General features: G+C 46.7%; 1 protein-coding gene across 4 annotated transcripts in view; it reads right to left on the bottom strand.

Moving 5' to 3' along the window:
• The window catches only part of IL15RA (interleukin 15 receptor subunit alpha), a 124,723-nt gene that overhangs the window by 98,322 nt on the left and 13,470 nt on the right, over positions 1-12,931 (bottom strand). The window contains exon 1 of one of the 4 annotated variants that reach the window (XM_073652462.1): positions 3,565-3,685. The exons of the other annotated variants lie outside the window; for them this stretch is intronic. The gene's annotated coding sequence lies outside the window, so the exon portion shown is untranslated. Of the gene's footprint in view, positions 1-3,564; positions 3,686-12,931 lie in introns of those variants that run through there. 4 annotated transcript variants of the gene reach the window in all.

The raw sequence follows: 12,931 nt of genomic DNA, 5'->3' as shown, positions 1-12,931 counted from the left end.
CTAAAACACTCCCTGTCTCCTGTGACTGTGTTAACCCCTCTAGTTGCTGGATGGCTCTGAAGCACAACACTTCCTGTCTATATGTCACAATTATAATGGGTGCTACATCATGTATGGAAGAAAATGATATGCAAAAACAGGAGAGGAAGGCCAATACATAAAGATGAGCACACCTAATTAAATATAAAGACATATATATCTTACTTACATGTACTGAAAACACAGACATGTGAATGGGGCTTAACATAGACTGATACCTTAATTCAGAGCTAGCCCAAAAAACATTTATTCCTAACCTTATTGCTGCAGGGAATCTCTGATGCCCCCAATGTTATTCTTGCAAGAGAAGCTTGGTGCTACAATTTGGAACAAATAGGTTTACTTGCTTTGCAAAACATTCATTTACAGGCTGACATCAGCTTGCCTTCCTTATTGTAAGGGCTCGCTCACACTGGCGTTGATTCTCTCTTGCAAGAGAATCGGGCGGATTATGCTAATGGGACTCGGCTCAAATTCTGTCAGAGTTTGAGCCAAGTGTCATCCGAGTGTGATCAGATTCTCTTGCATGAGAGAATAGCAGTACAGGTGCTGAGAAGATGGAGAACTTAATTTCTCCATCTTCTCCATTGTCATTGTGAGCGCACATAGGACTGCACTCGGATGACATCCAAGTGCAGTCCAATGTTTCTCACGCACTCATAGACTTGAATGTGTGCACATGATCTGAATATTGGACCACTCGCAGCATGCTGCGATTGTTTTCCCATGCTGAATCAGTATGAGAAAATAATTGCAGATCTACCCTACTCCATAGAAACATCGGATAGAACTCGCCCGTGCTATACGGCAGTGTGAGCAAACTGTAAAAGTGACAGTAATTGTGACTGTGCTCTAGGAAAACACTGTATTATCTATATATATAATTGTCTTATCCCGTCTGTCTGTCTCTCTAGGAAATCCCGCGTCGCTCATTGGTCCGGCCGTTGTCTGTCCAGGAAATCCCGAGTCGCTCATTGGTCCGGCCGCGGCCAATCAGCGACGTGGGATTTCAGAAAAAAGATGGCGGCCGTTAGCGGCTCATCTGCCGGACGGAGGTCAGCGGCGATGCAGCTGGGAGATGAGCGGCGCTAGCAGCAAAACTACCCCGACCGGCGGCGCCGCTGACCTCCATGCGGCTAACGTCGGGAGATCAACGGTTAGGACCGCTGATCTCCTGACGGCAAGTGTGAACGGAGGACCGGGGAGCGGCGCCGTCGGTCGGGATGCTTCTGCTGCGAGCAGCCGCTCATCTCCCAGCTGCTCGCAGCTGAAGTACCCGCACAGACAGCGCCGCTCCCAGGTCCTCGCTAATACGACGCTGATTGGTCGCAGCCGCCGGACGCGACCAATCAGTGATATCGGCGGCAAATTCAAACACCCCTCTGCTGATTGGTCGCGGCATTATTGGCGCCAAATTTAAACACCGCTCTGCTGATTGGTCGCGGTCGCTGGCCGCAACCAATCAGCATTATTCACGCCCAATTTAAACCCCGCTCTGCTGATTGGTCGTGACCGCTGCCCGCGAACAATCAGTGCTATTGGCGCCAAATTTAAACACCGTTTTGCTGAGTGGTCGCGGTCGCGACTAATCAGCGATTTTATCACCAAATTTAAACAAGCTCTCCGGTCCTCACTAACACAGTTCGCTGATTGGTTGGGGGTGGCGGCCGCGACCAATCACCGATATTGGCGCCAAATTTAAACACCGTTTTGCTGATTGGTCGCGGTTGCCGGATGCGACCAATCAGCGATTTTGGCGCCAAATTTAAACAACGTTCTGCTGATTGCGCCCGGTCTGCCGCATACATATTCTAGAATACCCGATGCGTTAGAATCGGGCCACCATCTAGTAAGGATATATAAAGAAGGTAAAATCCGGTGCCACGTGCGATAAATCCTTTTATTCCAAAATTAAAAATCACAACATGTCCCTAGGAGGGGAACAACTGGACGCGTTTCGAGGACACAGCCCCTTATTCGTCAGTATGACGATGTGGAATCCATGCGTTCCAATGTGTGGATGGTACCCGGGTGTGGAGGACAGGAGACTCTCCTCCGGACCCGGTTACCATAGAGCCTGTGAAAAAAAGAGTAAAATAAAAAATAAATGTTATACTTACCTTCTGATGGCCCGCGGTGTGCTCGTCCTCTCATGCCGGCAGCTCGCAATGGACTGAAGGACCTGCGCTGACGTCATAGTCATGTAACGGGTCACGCGACGCTGACGTCAGCAGGTCCTTCAGTGTACCGCTATCTGCCAGCAAGGGAGAACGGAGGGTAGCAAGACACTGGGGGCCATCGGAAGGTAAGTATAGATTTATTTTTTTATTTTTAACCATTCTTTTACGTTCACACTATATAAATCCATGCTGTTTGCATGGATTTATATAGAGTGACAAAGTTGTCAAGCACTTTCCAAGTGATGCTAAAATCGCTTGGAAAGCGCTTGACAACCCGCATGCGGAAATGCATGTGAAGAACGCTTCACATCCGCATGTCCCTGGCAGGAAAAACGCATGTACAATCCGCATGTACAATCCGCATGCGTTTTTTCTGCCAAGGAGATGCAGAAACGCTCAGGAAAAATCCGGAGCATTTCTGCATCGTGGGCACATAGCCTAATACTGTCCCTATTTTGTCCCTAATTCCTCTCCCTTCCTGGCAGCGGAAGTCGGCACCCTAATTTGCACTTCGTGGCGCCCCCGCTCCACGTCGGTGTTACTCCACGTTATGTCCCTACAAAGACCCTTTTCAAAATATTAAAAAAACACAATGGTGAGAAAAGGGTAGAAAAATAAGTTAACGTATAGATTTAGAAGCCGGTATATAGTAATAAATATAACCAAATCTGTTCAATGGGACAAATACCAGCCCCTGGAGACCAGAATAGATGATCAATCCTAGTGTTGCTTAAATAAATGAATTCATAGATAGATGTACTTTAGCAGCTAGTATCCTGATCCATTATAATGATCCACTAAACAGCTATCTTGAGCAATCTCTCTTAAACAATAAATAATAAATCTCCAGTGTCGGTTCGACACTGGTAGGTATTACATATGTAGCATATTGTTAGATCCAAAATTAGTTATTAGGGCAAAAGGTTATATGTAGAGGGCTATTTAACATAATTGTCTCTAGGTCTTCAGCCCACAATTTGAGCAAACAATCTGACAATTCATATAGATAAAGAATGGCACTTAAGACTTAATAGTCCTATATAGATGGTCCCAAAGGAATAATGGCACTTATCATTAGTAGACCCTTCGTCCCTCTGACAATTCATACAGATAAAGAATGGTACTTAAGACTTAATAGTCCCATATAGATAGTCCCAAATAAAAAATGGCACTTATCATTAGTAGTCCCAACACGTTTCCCCCTGGTTTCCACCAGGGTTCATCAGGGGACCCGAGGAGGACATCAATCTCTCTCCTCAGACAACCAGTTAGTGCTGCATATATGGAGGGAAACATCCACATGCCATATATATAAGAAATCCCCACCAATGCATAGTTGACATACCCCTGTTGTGACTCCCAATGCGCACATGTCTCATGTTTGCAGCCGGATACAAGTCTGTGGAGCACACAGTGCGCGTGTGGAAAGCACGCTGGCGGAATTGACGACTCACTGATGACGTAAACCGGATGTGAAATCACTGGAAAGCATCCAGAGTTGCCGGAGCGCACAGATGGAGAGCAGACCAGACAAACAAGCTGACATCTAGTGGTACCTGCCAAAATGACAGAGAGAACGCCAATAACCACCCGATGAAGCCAATAATTTACAATATGGTGTCCTAAAAGACGTGCATTGGAGAAGAAACTGGTGGCACAATTTCGGAGTCATCCCAAATGGTGTATTCATATTTCTCCCCAATAAAGAGAATAATAAATATAAGGAGAAAAGTCAACATATCAAAAAAATAAAAAAAAAAGGTGTGCAAATATCTCCCTACATAAAATGTAGGTGTTGTCCACATTTATCCTCTCATTTGCCCTTCAAAAAATTAGGGTTGTTAGAGTAAGGATATGTAGCATAGTCCCAAAATATATACATAAAGGTAACCTTTATAGGTACACATAAGTGATGGCCAGAGGCCAGTATCACATTGGTTGGTTCTATTTAGCCCTCAATAGCACACTCTTAAATCAGATGAAGCTCAAAAAACTCAACTGCTCATTCAGGCCCCCCGGGTTCAGCGATTCCATCCAGAAGATCCAACAGGCTTCCCGATGGAGTATTTTCTTATTCCAATCTCCCTTTCTGATTGATTGTTCCACAACCTCGAGAACCCTAAATGAAATGCATCCAACATCACCCCCGTGTTTAGAGATTACATGTCTGGCAAGTGGTGTATCTCTGCTACGTCTCACATCTCCAAAGTGATAGCCAATCCGAACACGTAGTTCACGTTTTGTTTTCCCGATGTAGTCTAGCCTTCCAAATCGCCACATCCCTATCCCACATAAATATCAGTCTCCTATCTCTGCTATAGCACTTCTCCTCGCGCTCAGGCATCGGTTTCCAACTAAGCCTTGGAGTATCATACCATAAATCAGGTGTGGGGAACCTCCAGCCCGATCTTGTTTTCTCCAGCCCCCGGGCAGATATGTGATGTATATGCCCCAGGCTCTCCTGTGATGGATATGCCCCAGCCTCTCTTGTGATGTACAGTACAGACCAAAAGTTTGGACACATCTTCTCATTTAAAGATTTTTCTGTATTTTCATGACTATGAAAATTGTACATTCACACTGAAGGCATCAAAACTATGAATTAATACATGTGGAATTATATATTTAACAAAAAAGTGTGAAACAACTGAAAATATGTCTTATATTCTAGGTTCTTCAAAGTAGCCACCTTTTGCTTTGATGACTGCTTTGCACACTCTTGGCATTCTCTTGATGAGCTTCAAGAGGTAGTCACCGGAAATGGTCTTCCAACAATCTTGAAGGAGTTCCCAGAGATGCTTAGCACTTGTTGGCCCTTTTTTGCCTTCACTCTGCGGTCCAGCTCACCCCAAACCAACTCGATTGGGTTCAGGTCTGGTGACTGTGGAGGCCAGGTCATCTGGCGTAGCACCCCATCACTCTCCTTCTTGGTCAAATAGCCCTAACACAGCCTGGAGGTGTATTTGGGGTCATTGTCCTGTTGAAAAATAAATGCTGGTCCAACTAAACGCAAACCGGATGGAATAGCATGCCGCTGCAAGTAGCTGTGGTAGCCATGCTGGTTCAGTATGCCTTCAATTTTGAATAAATCCCCAACAGTGTCACCAGCAAAGCACCCCCACATCATCACACCTCCTCCTCCATGCTTCACGGTGGGAACCAGGCATGTAGAGTCCATCCGTTCACCTTTTCTGCGTCGCACAAAGACACGGTGGTTGGAACCAAAGATCTCAAATTTGGACTCATCAGACCAAAGCACAGATTTCCACTGGTCTAATGTCCATTCCTTGCGTTCTTTAGCCCAAACAAGTCTCTTCTGCTTGTTGCCTGTCCTTAGCAGTGGTTTCCTAGCAGCTACAGTATTTTACCATTAAGGCCTGCTGCACAAAGTCTCCTCTTAACAGTTGTTGTAGAGATGTGTCTGCTGCTAGAACTCTGTGTGGCATTGACCTGGTCTCTAATCTGAGCTGCTGTTAACCTGCGATTTCTGAGGCTGGTGACTCGGATAAACTTATCCTCAGAAGCGGAGGTGACTCTTGGTCTTCCTTTCCTGGGGCGGTCCTCATGTGAGCCAGTTTCTTTGTAGCGCTTGATGGTTTTTGCAACTGCACTTGGGGACACATTCAAAGTTTGCCCAATTTTTCGGACTGACTGACCTTCATTTCTTAAAGTAACGATGGCCACTCGTTTTTCTTTACTTAGCTGCTTTTTTCTTGCCATAATACAAATTCTAACATTCTATTCAGTAGGACTATCAGCTGTGTATCCACCTGACTTCTGCACAACACAATTGATGGTCCCAACCCTATTTATAAGGCAAGATATCCCACTTATTAAACCTGACAGGGCACACCTGTGAAGTGAAAACCATTTCCGGTGACTACCTCTTTAAGCTCATCAAGAGAATGCCAAGAGTGTGCAAAGCAGTCATCAAAGCAAGAGGTGGCTACTTTGAAGAACCTAGAATATAAAACATATTTTCAGTTGTTTCACACTTTTTTGTTAAGTATGTAATTCCACATGTGTTAATTCATAGTTTTGATGCCTTCAGTGTGAATGTACAATTTTCAAAGTCATGAAAATACCGAAAAATCTTTAAATGAGAAGGTGTGTCCAAACTTTTGGTCTGTACTGTATATGCAGGAGTGGTGGCCTGTAGTACTGTCACGTTTCTGCCACTGAAGACAACAATATAGTGTGAATAAGGTTATGCATCATATATATATATATATATATATATATGTATATATATGCACACAGTGGGTACGGAAAGTATTCAGACAACCTTAACATTTTTCACTCTTTGCTTCATTGCAGCCATTTGGTAAATTCTGAAAAGTTCATTTTTTTTCTCATTAAAGTACACTCTGCACCCCATCTTGACTGAAAAAAAACAGAAATATAGATTTTTTTGCAAATTCATTAAAAAAGAAAAACTGAAATATCACATGGTCATAAGAATTCAGACACTTTGCTCAGACACTCATATTTAAATCACATGCTGTCCATTTCCTTGTGATCCTCCTTGAGATGGTTCTGCTCCAGCTGTGCTTAATTAAACTGATAGGACTTGATTTGGAAAGGCACACACCTGCCTATATAAGACCTCACAGCTTACAGTGCATGTCAGATCAAATGAGAATCATGAGCTCAAAGGAACTGCCCAAGGAGCTCAGAGACAGAACTGTGGCAAGGCACAGATCTGGCCAAAGTTACAAAAGAATTTCTGTATTACTCAAGGTTCCTAAGAGCACAGTGGCCTCCATAATCCTTAAATGGAAGAAGTTTGGGACCACCAGAAGTCTTCCTAGACCTGGCCGTGCAGCCAAACTGAGCAATCGTGGGAGAAGAGCCTTGGTGAGAGAGGTAAAGAAGAACCCCTGAGCTTCAGAGATGCAGTAGGGAGATGGGAGAAAGTTCCACAAAGTCAACTATCACTGCAGCCCTCGACCAGTCGGGCCTTTATGGCAGAGTGGCCCGACGGAAGCCTCTCCTCAGTACAAGACATATGAAAGCCCGCATAGAGTTTGCTCAAAAACACATGAAGGACTCCCAGACTATGAGAAAAAAGATTCTCTGGTCTGATGAGACAAAGATAGAAATTTTTGGTGATAATTCTAAGCAGTATATGTAGAGAAAACCAGGCATTGCTCATCACCTACCCAATACAATCCCAACAGTGAAACATGGTGGTGGCAGCAGCATGCTATGGGGGTGCTTTTCAGCTGCAGGGACAGGACGACTGGTTGCATTTGAAGGAAACATGAATGCGGCCAAGTACAGAGATATCTTGGATGAAAACCTCTTCCAGAGTGCTCTGGACCACAGACTTGGCAGAAGGTTCACCTTCCAACAAGAGAATGACCGTAAGCACACAGCTAAAATAACAAAGGAGTGGCTTCAGAACAACTCTGTGACCATGCTTGACTGGCCCAGCCAGAGCCCTGACCTAAACCCAATTGAGCATCTCTGGAGAGACCTGAAAATGGCTGTCCACCAACGTTCACCATCCAACCTGACGGAACTGGAGAGGATCTGCAAGAAAGAATGGCAGAGGATCCCCAAATCCAGGTGTGAAAATCTTTTTGCATCATTCCCAAGAAGACTCATGGCTGTACTAGCTCTAAAGGGTGCTTCTACTCAATACTGAGCAAGGGGTCTGAATACTTATGACCATGTGATATTTCAGTTTTTCTTTTTTAATAAATTTGCAAAAATTTCTACATTTCTGTTTTTTTTTCAGTCAAGATTGGGTGCAGAGTGTACTTTAATGAGAAAAAAATGAACTTTTTAGAATTTACCAAATGGCTGCAATGAAACAAAGAGTGAAAAATTTAAAGGGGTCTGAATACTTTCCGTACCCACTGTATATATATACCGTATATATATATAAAATAAGATATGATAATGTATAATGTATGGAGTGTGATGAGTATTGTTAGTATAATATAGATAAGTAATGTGTATTAATGTTAAGTGTACAGTGTAAGATGAGCATAGGTTAGGATTTAGGACATAAGATACCGTAGGTAGTAAGATAGTGACTATGGGGTAGAACAGACTTTGGTAAGCAGTATAAGTGTTTTAATAAGAAGTAGATGTAATGCATGAGGGGTGATCTGCCCAGTTACATGTTGTAGGGACAGACATAGTTAAAGTTGGGACTAGCCCATAGTGGGAGGGACAATCCCCAGTAAAAAAGGGATTGCTTCCTGTTAGATAGTTAGACAGGGAACGACAGTAACCAAGGTCAAGTTCAAGACCAGTGGGCTGCTAGCAACAGCAAGAATCTATCATTCGGGGCAGTGGGAGGCCTTACTGGAATCCGTTGTGGACATTCCTGCAACATCCGTAGCTTAAGGCTCGCTACAGGTACTACAAAGACTGCCTTATCCTCTGGCGTACAGAGGAAGATGAATGTGAAACTGCGTGAAGGGAAGGTAGTGGATCCCAGGTGTACTGTAGAATTGGACGGAAAATAACTTGGGCTGACGAAAACAGTAAATGTGGGGATAGTCCAGGAGGAATGGATAATAATGCTGAAAATGTATTGTATTAAGGAAATAAGAAAAAAGCAGTGTTGAGCCCAATATTGCGTGTTACAATCTGATAAGTTTACTGGACAATTCAAGTTTTTGTTTGTGGAAATGAACTGGGCGTCCCCTAAGTTATGTTCGGCAGCTGGACCTGGAGACAGCAGAGGCCTGTGGCCTACACCTGAAAGCACATTGGGACTGGGACATGATTTTCCTGTAAAGTGCCAGGGCGCTTTGAGCAGCAACTCGACCACGGCTACCTCCCTTGGTCACTTTACATATGTGCTCCAACTTCTCCTGCTGTGATGCATATGCCCCAGCCTCTCCTATGATGTGTATGCCTTAACTTCTCCTGTGATGTGTATGCCCCAGCCTCTCCTGTGATATATATGCCCCAGCCTCTCCTGTGATATATATGCCCCAGCCTCTCCTGTGATGTATATGCCCCAGCCTCTTTTTGCCTTTCCTAATGATGATAGTGAACAAGCCATAACCCTAACAGGCTAATTAAGTTCTGAAACCTTGGTCAAAGTTATGTGAGCACACAAATCTCCAAGGATGCCCAAAATTTTGCATCGGCCCATTTTCCTTTTTGTAATTTTTAAAATGTAATAGGTGAAAAAATATATATATTTTTTTTTCCTAAAATTCAAAGGAAATGTGTCATCTTTAACTTTAGGTCTTTTAGAGATGATTTCATCTTCAACTTGCTTAAAGGGTTTGTCCACTACTTTCACATTGATCTGTAGGATAGGGTATCAATGTATGATCGGTCGAGGTCCCGCACGTGGCACCCCCGCCGATCAGCCGTTATTGGTGGCGGCGGCCGCCAGCCGGAACTGCTAATCTGCGGCGCTTGGCCATCCATCTGTAGTGGCCACCGCAGGGTACTGCACATCCGCCTCCTATTCAATTGAATGGGAGGGTGATGTGCAGTGACAAGCGCCGTCCACTACAACTTGACGGCCAAACACCGCAGGTAAGGACTTCCGGCTGGCGGCCACCGCCACCGATAATGGCTGATCGGTGGGGGCGCCGCGTGCGGGACCCCGGTCGATGATACATTGATGCCCTATCCTATGGATCAATGTGAAAGTAGTGGACAACTTCTTTAACTGTCCACAATAATAGTAATTTTGACCAGGGTAGCCCAAGCTTTTACATGCCACTGAATATTTTTCTTTGAAATGCTTATGTATTTTAGAGAAAATATAGTTTGAAGATCCCGGGACAATAGGCAGAGAAAACATTATACACATGGGAGAGACCTGCCAATCAACTAGAGCAGTGCGGGGAGAAGCTGGATCACCTAACTATATTTAATAGTTATACTTGTATGTAACTATATTTAAAAATATACCTGGCTGCAATCATTTAGCCAGGCTCTGATTCATGCTGCCTGTGGTTTGGGCAGCATAAATCAGCAGAAAGGTTCTCTTTAGTAATGAGTACTTCCACACTGCTAGTAAACTATGACACCAGCTTTCTCTCAGCACAACCTCCTCCAGTGGCTGTGTACGCTGTCTGTGTGTCAGACCTTCACTGGCGAGAAAGTCTTTCTTCTATGGTCACTGAGATGCTACCGGGTATATCAGCACATGCGCTAGACTGACCTCATTCTAATTCAGTATAAAACCATCTCACTTGTGCATGTGGCGCCCTGCTGCGCATTGGTGCCACAGATCCCAGAGGGGTGCATGGACGGACTTCTCCACAAGAGGCCCTCATAGCATTCACACATCTCCACCCTACCACCTCAGACCAGCAGAGGGAGCCTGGATAGGGATATATAAAGGGAGGGTGGAGCTAGGCAGCTCAGTCGGGAGTCTACAGTATGGAGTATGCAGTCTGGAGTCTACAGTCTGTGAGAAGGTCAGTCTGTTAGAAAGTCAGTCTGTTGAGAGGAGCTCCTGCAGAAGCTAGCCTGCAGTGGAGCTCAGTCAGTTCAGTCCAGACTCAGAGAGCTCGAGTTAGTGAGCCTAGGGTGTGCCGACGCCAAAAAGAGCGGTGAAGAGTAGCGAGGCTTACTGCCCGTGTGAAGCCTAGTGAGGGCCCCGAGCGTGGCCGAGGCGAGTGGAGTAAGCAAGCAACATAGGGGGCAGAGGAGCTTAACCAGCTCACCCCAAAACCATTTACCGGACACCGGGTCCACGTCTGCAGGGATTCCTTACATCCAGCAGAAATAACCGGAACCCCTGGTGAACTATATGTCTCAGGAACACCAAAAGCTGATTAGGTACCAGAGTCAGGAGTCACGGAGGCCCAAGAGACCAGGGAGTGTGATCTCCAACAGAAGGCCCTACCACCAGGTCAGCAGGTGCAAGACAGAGACCAAGTTAGGCCTAGCTCCAGGCAGGTCAGAAACTTATCAAGGAAAGGCAAGGAACAGGAGGCCCCACACCCGCTCACTGGGGAGAGTCCTGATATGCACCCTTCACCCTAAAGTGCCCTGGATTGTGCCTGAAACACCACCAGTAAAGGTACTGCAGTGAACTGTCGTGTGTGTGCCTATTCTTCCTCTGACCCAGCTGGGTCCCCTCTGTCCTGCATCCCTTCTCCTACGCTGCCCTGAGGCCCCGCTCCACCTGTAGGGAGCCGCACCAACTAAGCTGCCTGACCACAGAGTCCTCAGAGGACTGTCGCAGCGCTGGTGATCCTCACCAGACACCACAGGTGGCGTCACGAACATTCCGTATCCCATATAACTTTCCCCTTTCTTTTAAGAGTGACCCCAGGGTACGGGCCCGGGAGCCGACCACCACGACATCCCCCGAGGTCAGGCAACAACAAGGCCCAGGCGCCGAGTCTTCCCCATCCCCTGGGCGCGTCATCTCTTCCTGGCGTCACGTAACAGGATTCCGTGCCCGCTGCAACGACGGAGTGTTGTGCCCGTTGCCACCGGGTCCTGTGCGCCTTTAATCCGAACTGTGTATTTAACTGTGGCGAAGAGCGCCGCCATTGTTGTGCCGCTGATCAGGAAGAAGGGCGTAACCGCAGGAAACTGAGAGGCGTACCTGCTGAAGCGCGCGAAGCTCCGGACACACCCCACGCCTTGACGTCAAACCAGGAAGCGCCAGGTCCTGGAAGGAGCCCCGGTGAGCGCTCTGACGTAGGATGCAAGCGACGCAAGGTCCTGAAGGAAGACCGTCACCTGCGGAGCTGCGGCCTACCAGAAGAAAAGAAAAGAAGGTAGGCCATGGTTCGCTAGGGGGGCGCCAGAATGTCCGAAGAACAGCACAACGCCAGAGTACCGGTTAACGGCCCTGATGATCAACCCGCGCTCGGCGTCGAGCAGGCCGGAGCAGCCGCTCCACCAACAGGGTTTGTAACCCCTGTCATACCCATGGCCCTACCGTACATCCCTGGAGCGAAGTGGCTCCCCCAGTACAGCGGCAAACCAGATACCCTGTCTGGATTCAAAAGGAAAATATGCGGTATACTGGACATGTACTCTATGACAGTCAAGCAAAGAGCCGCTGTTGTATTGGGACAATGGACTGGTGCTGCGGAGCGAGAAGTAGAAACCTGGTTGGCCGCAGACCAGGAGTCAGTGTCCGCAATCTTTAAAAAGTTACAGACTGTCTTTGAGAATCGTACTGAGACAGACCTCCGGATGAGGTTCTACAACTGCTCTCAGCAACCGGAGGACAGTGTTCGGGACTATGCCTGGCATTTACAAGGGGCCCTGCGAGCTCTGAAACAGGTTAGTCCAACCAGCATCAATAATGAAAATAAAATGCTGAAGGAACAGTTTATCCGGGGACTGAGGTCTCAAGAGGAGAGCAGGACTATGCGTTGGTGGTCACTGGATCATCCAGATGCCACCTTTGACACCCTTAAGGACATGGCTATAAAAGGACTGCAGCCCCTGGAAACAACTGCTATCCAATGTTACCAGGGTGGGGCCATCCCAGTGCCTGCAGCGTCCACCTTTTCCCCGGTGGCTGCTGAAGCCAAGGTTCCAGCAACGTCCCCTAGTGAGCTGGACAGCCAGCACTCTGAAGTGCGTCAGTTGAGCAAAACCCTGACCACTGTACTGAGTGCCATGCAGCTGCGGACGGAGCCCGAGGAGGAAGGGAGGATCCTGCTAGCCGACAGCCCTGAGGATGTCCCCTGGATGAGAAGGAGGAGGAGGACAACGCCACCCCCTGGGAGGACCAGTGACCAACGCCGCCG

This window comes from Phyllobates terribilis, unplaced genomic scaffold (genome assembly GCF_046119375.1).
Source record: "Phyllobates terribilis strain yellow unplaced genomic scaffold, ASM4611937v1 Scaffold_11__3_contigs__length_659146591, whole genome shotgun sequence".
Classification (NCBI taxonomy): Eukaryota; Metazoa; Chordata; class Amphibia; order Anura; family Dendrobatidae; genus Phyllobates; species Phyllobates terribilis.
The sequence above is the reverse complement of the archived record's forward strand: the minus strand, read 5'-3'. Positions and strand labels throughout refer to the sequence as shown.